The sequence below is a fragment of the Fistularia commersonii genome, chromosome 15, assembly GCF_037954325.1.
Source record: "Fistularia commersonii isolate RoL2024-O1a breed Wild chromosome 15, RoL_Fcom_v1.0, whole genome shotgun sequence".
NCBI classification, from domain to species: Eukaryota; Metazoa; Chordata; class Actinopteri; order Syngnathiformes; family Fistulariidae; genus Fistularia; species Fistularia commersonii.
Genome location: NC_141298.1, coordinates 15792950 through 15814236, shown reverse-complemented (window position 1 = coordinate 15814236; position 21287 = coordinate 15792950). Strand labels below are relative to the sequence as shown.

The 21287-nt window shown below is 42.3% G+C and overlaps 1 protein-coding gene across 4 annotated transcripts in view; it reads left to right on the top strand.

Moving 5' to 3' along the window:
- Positions 1-21287, top strand: part of LOC147226660 (homeobox protein PKNOX2-like) — a 154658-nt gene that overhangs the window by 24683 nt on the left and 108688 nt on the right. For 2 of the 4 annotated variants that reach the window (XM_086160960.1, XM_086160962.1), the window contains exon 2: positions 10959-11038. The exons of the other annotated variants lie outside the window; for them this stretch is intronic. The gene's annotated coding sequence lies outside the window, so the exon portion shown is untranslated. The remainder of the gene's footprint in view (positions 1-10958; positions 11039-21287) is intronic. 4 annotated transcript variants of the gene reach the window in all.

Here is a 21287-nt window from a genome sequence, read left to right as displayed (position 1 = left end):
AGCCACCTCCACATTTTTCTCACACAACATAATTACGGGAGGTACTTGGGTATGCACATTTTGGTTTTTTATGAGCTACCAGATATGTGTTTTAATGTCCATGCGTTTTTATAGTTGATGTTGACGTGTGGGGCGGCACGGTGGCGCAGCGGTTAGCGCTTCACAGCGAGAAGGTCCCCGGTCGGGTTCCTGCCGGCATGCAGGAGGTTCATTGGAGATCCCCGATTGTCCGGATCCGCGGACGACCGAGCGAATTGTTGTCTCCATTCGACGCGTGAATGGTTGTACGTCTCCATATTTGGCTCTGTGATCGACTGGCGACCGCTCAATGGCGACCGCCCAATGACAGTTGGGGAACCTCACTGGATAAGCAGCATAGATAACGAATGAATGTTGACATATCTTATGTTATACAGTTCTTTTTCTTCAACTATACTTTCGGACCCTACGTATCACAAATAGTCACCACTCTCATGTATTGGACGACATTAAAAGCTGCTTTTCACCTCAGACGTCGCTCCAGATCCTCCAGAACGATGCTAATCCTTGAATTCTCCATTCTCGTATATATTTCCCCATCTGAAACGGGATTCTCCTGCGCGTCTGAGGATTTACCCCGGCATTTCATCAACGGTCGGTTTCGTCGATGTTTTGGTTTCTCGGTAAAACAGTGTTTAGCGTAATTAGATAATAGTTTGGGATTCATTTGATATTTAAAACATGTGTGCTCGCGGATTTTCACATCACCGGATTCATGGAGCGGAATGAAAAAAACAAAAATGCCAAATTCCAATTTGACCCACTTGATATTTCATCTGAAAATACCGTCTCTTTCGCTCATACGCGTTTCATACAGCGAAAACGGGATGGTATTTAGCAAAAAGTCATCCATTTTAAGAAACTGGTGAAATGTACGTTTGAATTTTATTTAAACTCTCGATTAATTTCCAGCCCATAAAACAATTTGATCTCCGTGCTTCATTTTATTGTATTTACCTAAAGCAATAAATCCCGTTATGGGGCTTCTGTGAAAAAAGAATTTACCTGCAACTGCACCACATATTGTAGATTTATCCTGAGAAAGTCATTACTGAATAATTCATCGGGAGTCAACACCCCAAACAATTCAATACAAAACACTTTTATGTTCCCGCACCTTTATTCTCTGTAAGTCGCTGAATCTTTTTCACATCGTTAGCCTCCATTTGGATAATCCCTTTTTATCCTGCTGGTGGTGTTGTTTTTTTTTTTTTTTTTTTCTTTTTCCTTTTTTTTTTTTTTTTCTTTGTCATTTTTTCGTGATGCAGCGTGATTCATTTAGTCTCCGGCGGTCGTGTTGGGGAATGGATGGATCTTTTTCCAGGTTTGCATTTTCCAGGAAATTAGACGAGCCGCTTTTATGTTTTCCCGATCCATCCTGACTCATCAAGACATGGATATTTTTAGCAATAGATCCCTGTCTGCATCCCCCATTTCATTATATATATACACTCACACACACACATAAACACACACATACAAAAGCATGATGTGGTTTTATCATTTTCTGCAGGACAGAAGATAGGAGTAATAATTGTCAAGTATCAACTACATGTCGATTAGTAGCATCATGGCAGGGGCACAAAGCCGGAGTTGCTTGTGTGTGTGTGTGTGTGTGTGTGTGTGTTTTGCACTGTGTTTTGTCTGTCACAGCTGCCTGCATCAGCTGCATGCTCGTTAAACGTTGGACCTGCGGTGACGCTGCGCCGGCTCAGGTTTCTCTGCTGGGAATACCTGCTATTGTCTTACTGAGCCGCCCGTAATTCCCCCGGAATCGGCCTGGAATGGCTGAAGTCTGGCTGAGCTCTTCAAAGCTGCAACAACCGAACGCGATCTGTGAAGTTTTGCTTTACGACGGGCGCGCGTGAAATGATATCAGTTAATGCGGCGTTATTTAGCAAGTAATTAGCAGGTAACTACTGTTAGCCGCTATTTTTAAAGGTACAGGATTGGCTGGAGCGACACAGTCGGCTCATTACTCGATAAACCGCTTTATTTTCTATCACTCTCGTGCAATTTCTTCTTCAATTTCTTGAATATTGAGAACGATCTTTTGTTTTTTGTTAAGATGACGTGTGCGGTTTTATTTTCCCTCATGGTAAAAACATCCCAGGCCATATCCAATCAGACTGTGTTTATTTATTTGTGTTTACTTATTTCAGTGTTGTTCAATTTTAATTCATGCCATTTCCTTAAAAAGTTCACACTTTTGGATGTTACAGAAACATCAAGTCTCCCCTCTATCAGTTGTCTTTTGACTCCTGTTTTAAAGCTGAAGACCTTTTTCCTTTTGAATAACACGCTATAAATGCAACAGTACACAAACTTTGCATCACTGACTTTGACACTTTATAGTTTTATTTGTATTTCTTATTCTTCCCTCCTTCCTACTATTATTTATTATTGTTATGTTTTACTTGAAACTCTGGCACAACAATTTCCTTCGGGATAAATAAAGCTGTTCTTATTCTTATTATTCTTATCAGTGGCCTTTGCGGGATTAATTACGACATAAATACAAAGATAAATGTCACTGTACTCACTGACTCAAAAGATTGTATTTTGCTTTATCTTTTTACGGCCGATCTTATTAAAGTGTTGCTTTTTGATCGACTCACTCCGTCACATTTTTTTGATTTGCCGGCGGCGTATCGTTCCTCAAACCGAGAAATAGCCCGATATCCTGTTTGTCAGACGGGCGAGGATTTTCCCGACGGTTAAGGATATTCCCGATTGTTGCACTTCCTGCCGGTCCGGCTGCACCGGCGCTCGGACTCATTTCGCGGCGCTATTGTGTGAAGCTCCAAACAATCGCTCTCTGCAATAAGTTCATCTCCACTTCCAGCGGAGAAACGGTCTGAGGTGTGCAGCTGCTTCGCTGGTTGTCTGTGTGTGTGTTTTTGTGTGTGTGTGTGTGTGATTCATGTGAGGTCTGGAAGCTCTAGCTTCTCGCATGCAAAATGAATAATTTGCTTTATTTTTTCCCCCCCTATATTTCCCTAAATCTTAATGCTGTCAAAAGCTGTGTGTTTTATTGAGAAGAAATCATGGCATAATGTCACTTTCACTATTAGCACGGAGAGTCTGTGCATGCCAATTGATCCTGCTGTTGTCATAGCAACATGAACCACTAAACCTCTGCGCAGCTGTTGTTATGGAAGCCCTTGAACAGCTGGGGGGCTATAGCTGCAAAGGGATTTTGGGAAAACGGTCTTTTGGTCCTCCCTTCACACCTTGACCCCAAAACTCCTGCGAGCAAAATGAGGAGGATTTGAGAATCTTAAAGACGTCCACCTGGAGTCTTCCTGGTCTGTAGTGAGCCTGAACATGATCCGGCAGAAAGTTGCAGCCCGAACTCGGGCCCTGCGCGAGTGAGTGTGTGTGTGTGTGTGTGTGTGTGCGCGTTTCAGCTCTTTGCCACAAATGGTGAAATCGGATGAGTCAAATGAGATTCTCTCCCAGGGTTTGTCTTATGCATCGGAGCATATCCCATTATTGATAGGAGCAAATGTTGTACACCGTGCACGAGCAAAACAATCGCTTTTACAAGGAACGGCGGGTATCGGGATCCAGTCCTCCACCTGAATAGACCGAGCAGGAAACCCCGGATGCACGTGTGCATTTAAATACCTTCAGCAGTGTGAGTTTGAAAAATATTGAACTAAACAAAAAAAATAACATTTGAATGTCTGATGTGTTGTTCATGGAAACAGTGAATAGTGGAGATCTGGGTGGAAGGATGCTGGCGTCGGAGCCGGCAGGCAGGAGGCCTGGAGGAAGACCAGAGAGGAGATTTATGGATGGAGGGAAAGAGGACATGGAGTTAGTTGGTGTCAGAGGAGAGGTTTAGACGGAGGCAGACGATTCGCCGTGGCGACCCTTGAAGGGAGGAGCCCGAAGGTGGAAAAATAGAATTCCCACATGCAAATATATATTAAAAAAAAAAAAAAAAAAAAAGTATTTTCCCTCAGTCAGCAATTTTAATTCTAATTTAATATGTTCTAAAATGCTGGACTTCTTACTGTCCCCTGAACCCCGTTCATGTTTCCATTCATCGCGATGAAAAGTCTCACATTGATCTTCTCTGTTCGCTGAAAACAGCCACATCTTTAGTCCAGCATCCAGCGTCATGACTGGATCTCACCGTTATTTTCCAAACACACTTTTATTAGATAAATCACTCTAATCCGTAACTTCTTCACATTGCCACTTGCTGTTTTGTTTATTATCTAATTCTGGAAATTAGTAAATATGGGAATCAGAATAAGAAAGCTCTATATGTCCCCGAGTGGCTCATGGGGTAGCGGCATGTGGACATCAAGAATAAAATAATAATAGCAATAATAATATTAATAATAATAAAATGAAAAAAAAGGTGAAAAAAGATGTATAAAAAATATATAAATATATTTATTTATCTTTTTATATAAATACATTACAATTTTTTTTTTTTTTTTTAGATTATCCCTTATGATTACTTAATTTATTTTTATGTGCATTTTTAGCTTGTCTTGCGCTCGTACGTCTCGCTGCCGCCGCGAAACCATTTCCCGAGCATCGGATCATGAAAGTATATCTCATATCCAAATCTTTATGGCGTGCACGGCTTCAGGTAGCCGTCCCGAGGTCCGGTCTCCGGGAGCAACGCTTCATATCCAGTCATCCAGCCGTCACTAACAGAGGCCGCGAGAATAAACTATGATGAAATATTCGAGTACAACTGGCAGTAATTGAGTAAATAAAGGGAGTTCCTCTGCGTCCGCGCGCATGTGTGTGTGTGTGTGTGTGTGTGTGTGTGTGTGTGTAGGGGGTGGGGTTACAGTGAGCGATGGTGGGCTAACTCAGGAATGCTAATGTTTCCTCTGTGGCTTTTGTGTGGAACACAGTGATTAGACCTCCAGCCCCCTGGGTGGAGCCCCTCGCTGCACCGGCTCCCGCTCTTGATTTACTTTGACGTCAACAGGAAGGTCAGCCGGGTCCCAGAGGGGTCATGGCGAGATGGCGAGCGGTGTGTGTGCGGCGGCCCTTTTTTTTTCGCCGCGGAGACGTTCCTCGGCGATCCCAGACGGGGCCGCGGGGACGGCTGAGGGAGGAAGGGCCCTCGGAGCTTAGGGAGGGCTTTGGGAAGGATTACTGAGGGGCTAAAATGTTTTCTTTGTGGCTGAAAGAAACCTAAGAAATGCTCTTAGCCAAATCTCCCAGGTCTGAGAGGGTTGTTTGGCAGAGAAACTCAAGCTACATCCTCAAGTTTTTCTTTTTTTCTTTTTTTTTTTTTGTTTTCTCGAGCTTTGATCGTGGCTTTACTATCATTAATATGCCCCCTTTTTTTTTTCCACACCTTTGATCCTTTACCGTCCGGAAAGAGCCCGGCGGAAATAAAGTAAAATTCAACTCATAATACAGCTGGATTTGCAGCCAGGCAAAGTCCAAACACTGGCTTTATGACGGGGAAAAATAGACTGCATTTGCATCCAGTCAGCCGGATGTGATTTGCTGTTGCCCATGATGAAAATGCATTCCTGTATTAGAACACCATCAAAACATGGGCAACAACAACAACAACAACAACAGCAACAACAACAACAACTTGTTTAATTCAGTCAATTATTTTTACTTTAATCACATTTTTACCGGTAATGATTTTATAAATATTTTATACATATCTCTATAATAATAATACAACACAAATCAAATTAATAATATTAGTAATATTGATAATAATAATAATCTACCAGGAAAATATCAATATATTGAAATTAATAATCATAATAATGATAGCTATCATAACAATAACAACAATGATAATCATAACAATTACATCAATAACCATAATAATGATAATAATGATGACGATAATGATAATTATTATTATTTTCGAAATATCTATAAAATAATTACTGGTAAAAATGCGATTAAAATAAATAAATAATTGACTTGATTAAATAAGTTAATGTGTAGCTGCAGGGTCCTTTTTTCTTTTCAACCAACTGTTGAATAAATTTCAATCAGTTAGTTACACAGCTGTAACCGCATCCGAGTAGATCGTCTCTGAAAGGAAGAGGTCGCTTTGGAGCAGGATATATCAGGGAATGGGGGATTCTTTAATTAGGACAAAAAAAAATGCGTGTCACCAATGTGCAGTAAAATAAAACCCGTCTTTCTCTGCAAAAATAAAATAAGATAACTCTTTATTTATGAATGATGCCGTCTAGCTGGTCCCAAATATTGGAAAGAAGTCAAAAGTTCAAATAAACGAAAGTCCATAATACGGACAAATATGTGTTAATTGAACAAATAACCAAAGGCACGACCGCGGCAAAGAGCGTCCGGAGACCGTCGAAGCATTTAGCGACCGACAAACACAGGCCTGCAAAAGTAAACACCGTTCTACAGAAATCTGACCGCGTCCAACTTCGCGATTATAAAATCGACTATCAGCAGAGAATCTGAAATTCCGAACCTGTCGGTTCAACCGACCAGCGGATCCCGTTTCGGTAAAATCGCGAACTTGACGTTGACGTGACGGAAAACCATTTGCTAAAAGAATGTTTGAGTCAACAATCGATATCCAGCCGCTCCTGCGCCGCACACAGCGTAAATACCAGTAAAACACATCTGCGGGGTTTGCAGATGTCCTCGCGTCGGCACGATAAAACATTTCCAGTGTTCCACTGAGCGGCTCCAGTAAAAGCATGTGGTCAGAATGCGTCGTTTTCCCGGGGAAAGTTGTCGCGCTTTCTGTTCTTCAGCCGAGTTTTGCATCCCTTCGTGCTTGCGAACGAAGGTCAAGGGTTAATCTGGCATCTGCGCGTCCAAGAAAAGAAACGGCGCCGTTAAACGGGATATATACGGAGGTATAAATCGGCAACTGGTGCATTAACTCTACAGCCCCGTTAAAAACATTACTATTTCATTATCGTTTTATTTCTTGACAAAAGGCTAAGAAAACGATAAAACTATTCGCTGGGATTCCCGATGGTGCTTAACACTTGCGGTCCCCGGGGGCTAGAAATTGTAATAACATTAATGATGAACTTTAAAATAGTAATAAATAATAATGAAAGATTTGTACAGTGTTCCCTTTAAAAAAAAAAAAAAAAAAAAAAAGTTTGAAAGTAATTTTCTCTGATATGTAGAGGGTTTGATTATAGAGTAGTGGAATAAAAATGGCTAAATCAACACGTCTTGCAGAGCACAAAGAAATGTAACTTAAATAACCGGATTAAATAAATTCCAATTCTTATAACTTAACTTGACTAATAGTTATATTTCCGGTTGCGACGGTTGCCTTGGTTTCACGCCGTCGCGGCTGATCTCCGTTTGCGGCTCCTTCTGCCATCAAAACAAACACGGTTGTGTGTGGAAGCGATGAAAAGTCAAGACGGCTTGGAAAAAAAACAACAAGCAAACAAAACCTGCACAAACAACACACTGCATGTTTGAGCAGCTTTTATCGACTCCTTGAAAGTAATGGAGTCAGATTTCTATGGTTGGAATTAGAAAGCGGGGAACGTTGGCGCGGTGGTTAGAATTCTGCCTTCCAGCGGGATTTTCTATGGAGAGTCCATGTTCATGTCGTGTCTGAGAGGGTTTCCTCCCGCAGTCCAAAAACATAGTAGGAGGTTCATTGGAGACCCTGAATTGGCCATGAAATAATGTGTGAATGTGAGAGTGAATGATTGTATGGCTCCAAATGTTGCCCTAAAATTCAAAACCAGCCAAACCCCTTCCTCTCGACCAATCACAGCTGGGGGCTCCTGTACCCCCGTGACCCTCAGTGCAGGAAAACTGGAAAATGAATGTTTTTTTTTTTTTTTTTTTTTTTTCCATGACGTGTACATGTATTCAGAGAAAAACTAAATAGAAAAATAGAAATTGTGTTTAAAAAAAAAAGAAGAAAATTAATGAATGGGTTTATTATTTTTTTTTTTGATCATGACATATACCTGTTATCGATTAGAGAAAAAGTGAATTGAAATTGAGTTTTAAAAAAAGAAGAAAATTAATGAATTAATTTTTATTTTATTTTTTTGATCATGACATGTACCTGTCATCAATTAGAGAAATACTAAATAGAAATTGAGTAAAAAAGAAAAAAAGAAGGAAAATTAATGTATGTTTTTTTTTTTTTTTCATGACATTTACATGTAATCAGAGAAAAACTAAATAAAAAAATAGAAATTGTGTTTTTAAAAAAAAAGAAGAAAATTAATGAATGGATTTTTTTTTTTTTTTTGATCATGACATGTACCTGTTATCGATTAGAGAAAAAGTGAATGGAAATTGAGTTTAAAAAAAAAGAAGAAAATTAATGAATTAACTTTTTTTTGATTTTTTGATCATGACATGTACCTGTCATCAATTAGAGAAACACTAAATAGAAATTGAGTAAAAAAGAAAAAAAGAAGGAAAATTAATGTATGGATTTTTTTTTTTGATCATGACATGTACCTGTCATGGATTAGAGAAAATCTAGGTAGAAATTGAGTAAAAAAAAAAAAAAAAATTAATGAATGGATTTTTTTTTGATCATGATGCACCCGTCATTGATGTAGAGAAAAAAACAAAATAAAAATTGAGTTAAAAAAAAGAAAGTGAGAATGAATGAAGGAATAGATTTTTTTTAGCATAACATGTACCTGTCATCAATGTGGAGTAAAATTAAATAAAAGTAGAGTTTGAAAAAAAAAAAAGAAAAAAAGAAAATTAATAAATGATTAATGAATAGATTTTTATTTTTTTTTTGCTCATTTTTTTTTTGATTATATATACCTGTCATTGATGTATAGAAAAACAAAATTAAAGTTAACAAGAAAATGAATGAATGAACAAATAGGCAATAGATGGCCCTGACTTTTACCAACAGAGTCCGATAGAGAAATCAAAAACAATGTTTGGACATCAGGGTTGCGCAATCCAATATTTAAGGTATGAGAACATTTTCCAAACAGAAATGGAGAAATTTAACTCGTACGTAAGCGGCTTGGTTTTATGTATAAAAAAAAAAAAAAGTCTTGATTTCTTGCATCCCGGTCAGCGTGTTTAGGCCATTGCACCTTTTGTGAACCTTGTCAGATCCTGGCTGTCGAGGTCTTGGTCAGCCGGCGCTGTTAATGAAGTCACCGGGGAAATAGTCAGATGTTTGCCAGCGCCGGCGAATACATGTTTTGCCGTCGGTCGTCTCTCTCGACAGAAAAAAGCTGATTGGGTTTTAAAAGTAAAGGAAAACAGTCGCGGTTTCACTTATTCTCTACGTTCAAGGATTCCAATGATTTATTGTCATCTGCTCAAAAAGGAAAGGTGTTTCCCTGCACGCTGAAATCCTTGATCTTCTCATCAGGAGTTTGGTTCATCCAGTTGCTCTGGCGGTAGAAAAGCAAAGCTTAGCTTTACCTTTTCTTTTTTTTTTTTTTTCCCCATCCTTTGCAGAGGTTTCGCAGCCCCTGACTGCTCATGTCAGTTTTTTTTTTCCCTCTCTTTTTTTTTTTTTTTTTTCATCCTCCCCGTCTAGAACCTCCCAAAAAGGAGGAAAAATCTGAACTCTTTCCAGTAAATCTCTGCAGCTTCCTCTGCGATCTCCCTCGTCATCCTAGGGCCTCTGGTTAGTACCTACCTACCTACCGCACACACAGCCGTCCCCGCTGAGCTGTGCAGGACTGGATAAATACCAGCCCATCAGAGGCTCTGTGTTAGCAGATTGCTGGAGGTAGGTGGCCTGCTGCGAGGCCTGACCATACTCCCACTGTTCTTGAGGAGCTTTAAGTGAAAGATCAGGTGTCCAGGCCCCCTGAATGCGTGATTGAACTTAAATCTTTTGCATGTGCGCCGTAACTCCTCTCCGGGCGCCGGGCTCCGCGGGGCTCAGACGCCGCCCGGGCAGCCGGGCCGAGGAATTTGAGTCACGACGTCCCTGTTTTTTCACGTTTGTCGTGAAGCGGTCACACAGCGCGGTTGTTTTCGGAGTCATTCACTCCGTGCCGAAATCAACGTTTTTACCAACAGAAAATGTGCATTTTTATCATGCTGTGATTTCATTATACCGGTTTTTCTGCTTCCTTCTTAAATGGTTGTTACGCAACAAAAGACGATTTTGTGCCCGTCGGTGGAAACAATGAAAACTACAATTGAATAATGGAAACATTTTATAGAGTGCGGCTCTAAGTGTGACCTCCTTGCTCCCCGATAGCGTCAGATGGTCTTCTAATCTGCCACTGCTCCCATATAAGGCCATATTTCCACCGCACAAACTTCCCCGTGTTCAAAGAAAATGATAGATGTTTATTGTTTTCCATCGTTCTCAAATAGCCGGGAATAATCCATCCAGGAGAAATAATAATGAAAACAAGCGATGACATTAAAATAGCCCGGATAGAGCGGGAAGACGTACCAAATCTTGATTTTTTTTGCGAGCAGCAGCATCGGGTTTTTAAAGAGTAGTAGATCTGAGGCTGCAGATGAGTGGAGAAAAACGCCCCGCAGGGTTGATAATGAATATTGAACAATGGTTTTATGAACAAATACAGCTTTCTTTGATGTTTTATTCCTCTGACTCCATGTACGACGGCAGGTCTGACGCAGAATGAGATTCATTAGACACAACAACTTTCATCATCTTCGGCATAGTTATATTCCCGTCTTCCCTCCCCCCGTCTTTTATTTCTTCGCTTATGTGACTCAGTGGACGCGCTGCCGGATCTCAAGGCCGGAAAACATTATGCATTTGTGTCTGTTGACTCACAACGCGGCGGCGTCCGCCATCCTAAATGAAGCACGGGGTTACCGGAACGCCAAATGGTGGATTCGTCTCCGGCTGGGAGTCGTTGCTGCGTGAAGTGACGAAGCGTTTTCCCGAACGCGTCATGTTTTTGATGAAAGCGGTGAAATCCGTGATTGAGTCCCGTCAATACTTTTCTCGGCAGGTTCTGTGTGCAGAATTAGATCCTGGGCCGCGGAGCAACACGTCCGAGGCTGCTGCTGCGCTGCCGTGGGCCGGATAACTGTAAGTTAGCGCATCCCGCAGCGTATGACTCTTAAGAAAAAGGTAGACTTGCTTACGTGTGTGAGATCTGCAAAACTACTTTAAAAAGCCCTCGGAGGAGAGTGTTTTTTTTTTTTTTTTTTTTTTTTTCATGACTCAAGTTGGAGCTCACTTGCTGCAGTTCAAATTGCAGAAAAAAAAAAAAAAAAGATAAGGTAATAATGTATTAATCCCAATATTTGGGTGGGGCAGCACCACAGGTCACAAAAGAGATTAAACAATACCAATAAATAGAAATCAGGACATTAAAAAGGACATGGATGATAACAGTAGAAGGATAAAAATACTGTAATACCTTTATATAAGTCGCACCTACTAAATAAAAAAAAAAAAAAGGAAATTGTACATAAATAAGCCTCACTTACAGGACTGTCTCGGAAAATTAGAGTATTGTGATAAAGTTCTTTATCTTCTGTAATACAAAAAAAAAACAAAAAAAAACTTTTTCATGATATTCTCATATTTTTGGATTGGATTTTTGAGTTTTCTTAAGACGCAAGCAATAATCAGCAATATTAAAATAATAAAAGGCTTGCATTATTTCAGCTGATTTGTCATGAATCCAGAATATATGACATTTTTTTTTGTAATTGCATTACAGAAGATAAAGAACTTTATCACAATATTTTCTGAGACAGTCCTGTATCTAGAAAAGCCGCAGGTTCCCCGTTGAAAGATAATTTTTTTCCAGAACAAATGCCGAACTTACATGCAGCAGCTCTATTTCCTTCTTGGACAGTCAGACTGATCGCTTTCAAGTCGAAAGTCGCATCAGAAGCATTTCTGCGTCTTGTTCATGATGGCTGTGTGTGTGTGTGTGTGTGTGTGCGCAAAAAAACCACCAAATGGCTGCTCTGAATTATCAGAATTATCGTAAATGCGAGCGGGGTTGCTGAAACAGTTTCATTTGTCCTCTGTGACGGTGTTGGCGTAAAGAAGCTACTGTAATTACCCTATAAAATCCATAAATTAGCCGCATCCTTGTAAAACTTGCAGTTCTCAAAGCGTGAAAAAAGTAGACGCTTATATGCCGAAATTTACTGTAGATAAAATATTCATGTTGTGTGCAAACAGCCTGGACACATTTGGAATTATGTGTTTGGTTTTTTTTTTTTGTTCCCTTTCTTTTACAAAGCAGTGTGTTTGTCCTTCTCACAAAAGTTCAATTGTGTTCAATAATGTGATTTAACAACAAGCGATCAAATGTAATTTGTGCCGCATTCTCCCCGAGGTGCAGGGGATCAGGCTCAATGACCCGCCGCGGTTTACCTGAAAACACACCAGCAGTTTGGATTAATGTTTTAGATTTCTCCAAACAGAAAACCACTTCCTAACAGGAAACTGTTTACCACTTGGACCCGGCTATTTTTTTTTTTTTTTTTTTTTTTTTTTTTTTTTGTATTACCAGTTTCTATATAATCCTCTATTAACAACAATCTTGGTTTCAAATAAATCCTTGAGAATGAGGCGCGTCTGCACACGAGATGCTGGAAAGAAAACGGTTCAGCGAAAACCCACCGGCGACCCAAAGGGAGCGTGAACGACGTATCAGTTTCTTACAAATGTCCAAACGGTCAATGTTGTATCGGACTGGACGGATATTCCATACGGCATGAGAGAAAGGATCATTTGAGCCCGTTAATGGTTTTTTGGACGCTAACAAATGGCGTTTAAAGCTGTTTAAAACGGGTGGATGTTGCGCCGTTTTGCTGTTTTTAACGTGTTGTTGGGATGAGCAGGTTTGGAATACAGGAAGGTGCACATGTGAAAAATAAAATAAAAATAAGTAAAATAAACTTTATTAATCCCCATAAGGGAAATTCCGTCGTCATGACAGAGTATCAAAAAATAAAAAAAAAAGGAAAATAAATATGAATATAAATAGAGAGACAGATGATGGCAAGACATCAACGGATAAATAGACAACAGTAACAACATCAGGGATAATAATGGACAACATAAAGGAACAGTGAGGGGGAAAAATACGCAACCAGAACTAAACAACAATATAAATAGGATCTTCTTCTTCTTCCTCTTCTTCTTTCGGCTTTTCCCTACAGGGGTCGCCACAGCGAATCAACTTCCTCCATCTAACCCTATTCTCCGTATCCTCCTCTCTCACACCAACTACCTTCATATAATATACAATATAAATAGTATATTATGAATATGAATATAAATATAACAATATAAATAGGATTAGGGGTGAAACATCTTCAGGTGAAGAAATTCAAGTCCAGTTGGCGCGACTAAAAGAATTCAACACGATACGTCATGCTAATATTATTAGCATTATTGGCCCTTTCTGTTCTTTACTATCCCTGATGATGTTATTGCTGCTGTCTATGTATTTGTGGATGTTTCGCAATCATCCGCCTTTCTAATATATATTATATTCATACTTATTTTCCTTTTTCTTATTTTTCGAACCCAACCGTGACACTGTTGTTTCTTATCTTACCCAAGAGGCTTCTGTAGTCCTGAAAGCGAGAAGATTTCGTACAAGGGTTACGTACATTTGTTCATTCATCCGTTGTCTACGCTGGTCGTCCTGCACTCGGGGTCGCAGGTCGGGTGGAAGCTGCCCCAACTCTCATTGGGCGAGAGGCGGGGTTCGCCCCGGAACCCCGGATCGGTCGCCGATCAATCACAAGATCTCGAATACCGACCGTCACCCGTTCGCTCTCTCATCGCTGAATCCCCGGTTTTTGGATTGCGGGAGAAAACCGGAGCGCCTGGAAACCCCCCCCCCCCCCCCCCCCCCGGAACCCCCATACATTTACGAACATTTACTTTTAATTGCTTTGAAAAGAAGTGCCTTTGCAGTCATATTTTCTAACAAGATAAGAAAGTAATCTCACAGGTGTGATAACCACCTGTGCGCAGGCGGCAGTGATGACTGCGGAGCGAACACAGCGGGTAACAAAAGCGCCACAATATAATCTCTGTTTAAGAACATTTGGCAATTGCACAAAGAATTACAAGGAGGAAAATGAGTCCGAGGGACCAAAGTGAGACCGCATGCCAATTATTGTTTGCAAAATTGGAATATTTTCTGTTGTTGTTGTTAATATCCAACTGCACCTGAATGGCTCCAGAGGCAATGATAGGAGAAATGAGCTAGATGTCTTGAAGCATTTGAATATTACAGTCTGTCTCTTTGGTTTATATTCATAGCCAAAGGACCTTCATGTTGCCTGCTCCTACATGTCTGCACCTAATTGCAAATTGATTTGAACTGGCATTCCAGCCGCACCAAAAAATAATTCAAATTTGTTTCCATTACATGATTTAATGGGATGGCTTTTATATATTTATTATATTCTCTTCATCTAACTCTTTGACGGGGAGCCACCCATGAAGCGGCGGGGTCCGGTAATCGGAGCCGGAGAAACCGCGGCAAAGTGTCCTTGAGCAAGACACCAAAGTCCCAATTGTTCCCGATGAGAGCGTCGGCTTCTCGTCTCTGGCCATCGCCGTCGGCAACCGCAACTGTGAGAAACCTGGGTGAGGTCCGAGACAACCAACCGTCGTTCTTGGCGAACGCCGCAGCACTCGCACCTTCCTGCAGATTCCTCCTTCACAATATCAGGAAGATTTGCAGATCCCTCATGGAGGATAGGGCGCAGATACGCATCCAGGCTCTCGTCATCTCTAATAATCAGCAATATTAAAATATTAGAAGGCTTGCAATATTTCAGTTGATTTGTAATGAATCCAGAATATATAACTTTTTTTTTTTTTTTTTAATTGCATTACAGAAGTTAAAGAACTTTATCACAATATTTTCTGAGACAGTCCTGTATCTAGAAAAGCCGCAGGTTCCCCGTTGAAAGATGATTTTTTTTTCCAGAACAAATGCCGAACTTCCGTGCAGCAGCTCTATTTCCTTCTTGGACAGTCAGACTGATCGCTTTCAAGTCGAAAGTCGCATCAGAAGCATTTCTGCGTCTTGTTCATGATGGCTGTGTGTGTGTGTGTGTGTGTGCAAAAAAAACACCAAATGGCTGCTCTGAATTATCAGAATTATCGTAAAGGCGAGCGGGTTTGCTGAAACTGTTTCATTTGTCCTCTGTGACGGTTGGCGTAAAGAAGCTACTGTAATTACCCTATAAAATCCATAAATTAGCCGCATCCTTGTAAAACTTGCAGTTCTCAAAGCGTGAAAAAAGTAGAAGCTCATATGCCGAAATTTACTGTAGATAAAATATTCATGTTGTGTGCAAACAGCCTGGACACATTTGGAAGATTCCTGCAGATTCTTCCTTCACAACATCAGGCAGATTTGCAGATTCCTCATGGAGGATACGGCGCAGATACTCATCCAGGCTCTGGTCATCTCTTGTCTGGACGACTGCAACTCCCTCCTTGCCGGTTCCCCCGGCGGTGACCATCGGGCCTCTGTAGCTTATTCAGAAACCGGCAGCCCGCCTTGTGTTCAATCGTCCCAAATTCTCCCACACAAATCCCCTTCCGATGTCCCTTCACTTGCTCCCGGTTGACGCCTGCATCAAGTTCAAGACCGGGCAGTGAAAGGGACAGACCCGTCATATCTTCAGGATATGGTCAAGCCACATGTCCCTACCCGTCCCCTCCGATCTGCCGCCTCTTGCCGACCGTCCACCCCGTCGCTCAGAGCCCCCGGCGGCCGATCGAACCAATCTCGGCTCCTCAGTGGTGGAACCAACTCCCGGAAAAGGTCAGAACAGCGGGGTCGCTGCCCATCGTCCGCCATGAGCTGAAAACATACCTCTTCACCAAGCACTACCCCACTAATCGCACTTAGCCCCCCCCCCCCAAAAAAAAAGAAGAAACATGAAGAAATTAATGTATGTATGTACCGTAATTTCCAGACTATCGAGCGCACCTCAATATAAGCCGCACCGGCTAGCCAATCGCTATCTCGGGCGCACTAAAACCGCGCACTAAAACCGTCAAAGTTGTCTTCTTCGGTGTCGGAGTTGAACGGACTCAGAATTTCTCGGTCATTTCATCGGTCCGATGTGACGAGGATAAATGTTTTAGCGGCGTGAAGCTTGCTAGCCCCCCCCGAAAAACGTCCATATATTAGCCGCATTGCTGTTTACGTGAAAAAAGGCGCGGCTTATCGTCTGGAAATTACGATATATGGTTTTGGGATGGCTATCTGGCAGTGGTGACTTCTGAATAACGACTACTGGTACTTTGGATCTTCGGTTATTGAATTGCAATTTTTGTGCGTCGCTTTGGATAAAAGCGTCCGCTAAATGTGTGGAATGTAATGTCTCGCGGAGGAGGATTCTCCATCGGCGCGCAAAAATATCGACTCTGTTAGCATTGGCTTTAGCATCTCCATGTAAACAAGAAGACGCGTCTATTAGGAACAATGGAGATAAAGCTGGCAGATAGACGGATACCCGACCCCTTTGAAGTCCTTTAGGCGTTTCGACGTTATTTTGCAGCACGCGCTGCTCGACAATTTAGCGATTTAGCTCCCGGCGAATGTTGCCAACTCAACTCGGAGCGCAGACTTTTGCATAATTAGCATGGAAAGGCTAAAAATAAAACCGTTGTTTCGGGTCCAATTCTAGAGGGGAAACTCCGACATGGAGTGACGTGATCGAACGGAAGCGTGAATATTCAGTCATTAGCTGAGCTGTGTTCTTTAGCGTGTAGACAGGCATGTCAATTAAATATAAGCAACTCATGCAAAACATGTATGGAAATATTGTCTTGTGTTGAAATACGGTTGAACGTATGCAGAGAGTCCGTGCACATTGAGACGCTTGGGTGAAATGTACGGCACAGGAAGCGATCCGTGAGTGGATATGATGCATTTTTGCAGAGGAACTACGGAACTGCAAATACGGTATTCATCACGTGATCCACATCGGAAAGAAAAATCCCTTTTGCGTCGAATCGGGAAACAAATGGCTGGAAAGCGGGAGAAACCTCGTGAAAACAAGCCGTCTTTGTCACGTGACCTCGCACCCTGTCGTAATTCTTGCGATATTATTCGTTGAGCCGAGAGTTTAGGTTGTTTTATAATCGCTCAGGTATTCCAAGGCCAATCCAGATGATGATGGTGGAAGCCTGCGGTGTGTCGGCTCTATGGGCCCTAAAAATTTCAAGACGAAACATAGATTTCCGACATTACTCTGCATCACGGCACGCTGACCACGTTTAATATTAACAAGTGAAGGTCATCGTGTCTGGATTCTGTTACGCGTCTCCGCCGGTTCGATACGGACCCTCGCGTTGCGATTCCTCGTGATAAATGGGTCACGTTGGCATTTTATCCCGATGACCAGCTCCATGACTCGCGTCCCCGTTGATGAAGCGCCGCGGCGTAATTGGTGGAGTTTATATCCGGTTGCCCGTACTGACATTTGCAAGTATCCCGAAGTCAAGGCCGGTCACAACCAATTACCTTACCTTTGCAAACATGTCTAATGTCCCCGACTGGGTCGAACATCCGATTTTGGAGTTATTAATTTAAAAATGGGGGGGGGGGATGCGTTTCCGACCACAGAAAAACAAAAAAAAAAAAAAAAAAAAAAGCGAAATCCCTGATAGTTAATGAGAACGAGCTCCCGGATGGTAAATTAGCCTTCGCGGTTGTTGCTGTTGCTAGCAGCGGGTCGGTCAGATGATTTGTGAGATCCGCCGCAGGTTATTGTGATTCAGCCTCCTCGTCCGCGACTCCGGTTTCCAGTCTACCGGTTTTCCCGCCCCGGAAAACAGAAGCGCGCGAACGCCAACGGCAGGATGCTGATGTTTGGCTGCGGGTCGCTCTTTGTCTCTGGTACCTGATAGGATCAAGGCGGACGCGTAGCTTTGCTATTTCCTCCGCTTCGTACTCTCCGATCACCCTCGGCCCGGGTTAAAGTATTCGATTTCTCAATTCGGATTCGGTCTACACCCGTGGCCTTTGTATATTTTTGGCTAAATACAAAACCTCTATGTTCATCTGCACCTCTTGGCTCCCTCGCGCACCTTTCTGCTAGCGAGCTTTAATGGAGTTCAGAAGCCCTGACAGGTTGATGAGGAAAATAAAATATCCGTTGTCTTTCTTCCGCCGTCACGGCTGAACAAGTTTAGGCCAGATAATCTCCCGCGGTCTTCGGCGGGCTCGTCGCAGATCGCGCTTTTGCCAAACGCTCGCTACAAACTCCCGGTCCTGCGTCCAGAGCGGCCGGTCGGAATCAGTTGCACTCTTTTATCCACTTTTTTGTTAAGATTTATAGCACTTTCCCCATCGGAAGACTTTTATTTTATGAGTTCGACTGTTTTGAAATCCAGGCTTGGTTCTTTCCTCAACCTCCGCTACATCAAGAGGAGCGTTGGAGATCCTCCGGCGACGCCGAAACACAGATTAGCAGAAAATCTCATCACCGGCGGAGAGCGGCTGATATGAATTCTCGAGGGAATCTTGAATCGTCTGCGCGTGGATGTCCATCGTTTTACCGCTCCGTTCTATCGGCACGAGAACTCCCGTCTTGACATTGTCCGAAAGAAAGGAAGTCACAGCCCTGAATCGCCACCACCGGGACTCCGTGCCGGCGCCATTCTTATGTTTTATGATTTACTGAATCGACATAAACAAAACAACCCGGCCCCTTTCATCGGCACGGCAGCCCGGCCGCCCTCCCGTTTGTTTATTTTTATTTATTTTTTTCCAACCGAATTACATTCAGTATTCGCAAATTCAGAAAACGTCCGCGCAAATGGGGGGGTCGAGCCGCGGGCCGAAGGAAGAGCTGGTCGGGTTTGTCTTCCTGTAAACAGACTTCATGTCCTCTCAGCCCTTTAACCCCCACCTCCTCCTCCTCCCCCCCCCTCGCCTCCACGATTCCCCACCGCGGATTGTTTTACGCTTAATTTTATTAGACGTAATGAGATTTCACTCATTAAATGTCCCCCCGGTTGGAGACCCCCCCCGCCCCCCTCCTCCCACCACGACCCGCTCGCTCGCAGACACCCACATCCATACACTTACAATCTCCTAAAGCTGTGGATTGATTGCTTGTAGTGCTTTTTTAGACAAATAAACCTCCTCATGAGGAACAGGAGCAGCGGGTTGCACAGTGACGGGTTCGTGTCAATCTGTGGATTTCCAATTATGCGCAAAGATGCCCCGCTGCATCTCTTATTCGGTTTGTAAGATCAGGGAAGTCGCTGTTGAGGGAGTTTGACAAAACTGCGTTGCAGCTCATCTGCGGTTTTGGTGGCATTTGTTAAACCACAGTCGAGATTTTAATTATTAAGTGTATTGTTTTTTGCAAAGAACTCAAAAAAAAAAAACCTTTCGCACCATCGTGTGAGGAGAAAGTTTTAATTCGCGAAACACCCCTGGAGTTTCTCAGGAACACAGTGTTGTTGCGTCTTCCCGAACGATTTAACGGGGTCCAATTTCAAATAAAGTTAAATAAATTACCAAAAAAAAAAAAAAAAAAAAAAGCTTTTTCACTTCTAGTCTGGTGGAATCCAAGTCTCGGAAAGCAGCATCATGCGAATTGGCTTGGAAAAGCTTCATTTACACCATTTTTTTTTTTTTTTTTTTTTTGGCAGAAACCTCCATTGTTGCGTCTTATCTCCGTGTGGTGTGCATGTTTTTAAATTTCTATTGAAAAGCTGCTAAAACACACCAAGGAAAAAAAAAAAAGATAATTTTTTTTCTGTCATTTTAGAAGTAACTCCATAAAAGAAAAAAAGAATACCGGCTCTGCCGGCAGAGCATGTCTAAGGTGTCGCGACGCCGCAGACGATAAGTCAACGTAAGGCGTTTTTATACTGCCGGAACAATAACGTCGGGGCCAATCAGGAGCAAAACACCAAATGCTGACAAAAGACCGATTTATATTTGTGTCAGACGCCGTCTGCCACAGCTGACACCCATGTGTGGAGGTGCAGTGGCCCAATTTAATCAATGCAGTCAAGCTTAAATCTTGAATTTGCTGTTTATTCACTTACCCCCATAAATAAGAGGACCGGGGGAGTTAAACCGGAGTGCAAGATAATAGGAAAATTCAACGTTGCAAAGTGGAAGAACCGTATTTTTCGCATTATGGGGTGCTCTTGAAATCCTCACATTTTCTCAAAAATCGGCCTTATGGATGAATTCTTGTTGCGCTTACTGACCTCCAACCAGTTATATGTGGAACACCGTGCTCACAAATCTGTCAAAATGTTTTTGTGCGACTTCGGGAAGCGACGAAGCCGCTCCGCTTGATCGGTTGTCGGACCGTTCCCACCGGTAAAGTTGGTTGAATATGAGTTGCAACGTTAGATAACTAATTATGCGGTGCTGGAATACAACGTTTTTTTTTGACCTTATGCTAACTTCAGGTGTCTGCTATCACTGGCAACGATAAACCAATAAGAGAACAATACGCTTTATTTACCATATTTTTTATCATGTACTTTCGCTTTATATACTGTATTTTTTATCATGCACTTTATAACATGGTGCGCCTTATGTATGAAAATAGACAAGTTTATTAATATCATGCCTTATAATGAGGTGCGCCTTATGGTCTGAAAACTTAAACCCAGCTCTGCACATTAAAAAAAAAAAAAAAAACTAGAAAGAAATAGGATAAAATGACAAGTTTAGCGCTGATATTTGAATTATTCTATCACCAAAATGATTCTTCGTAAAAGATGATGCAAGTCATTCGCCGCCATTTCCTATGCTGGGCTCATACGGCCCAAAAAAAAGCAAAATTAAGCTTCGGCTCGGGGTGTTTTTTCCTGGTATTTTGTCAAAGTTATAGTGTATGTCATGTTGAGACATCTAGAAAATACCAGACCATACAAGTGTTTAGAAAAATCCCGGCGCCGGCCGCCAACCTTTTTTTCGGGTAGGGGTTAATCAGACATTTACAGTAGCCGGAGCGCAAAGTCGGGTCTAAGTGACAAGACGTCACCGACGAAACACATGCTTGTCCCCGTCGGTAATCCCCGCATTAGCCGCGTGACGGAGCCGAAAGGGAAGTGCTGATGGGTGGGACCATCTCAGTTCAGGCGGCGAGACCTTGGAGGCTATTATTGACAGAAGCCACTCGCTATTGTGGACGACCCTCTGGGACTCGGGTTCAGTATTGTGGGAACGAGCCTGCAGTTTCCCGTTTGAGCCCTGGAAACCCAGTGCCAGTCTTGCCACTCGGTTGTTCTGCCAAAACAGCCATTATACCCTTCGCCCTCTTATCCCTCCCACGTCCCTGTGTCT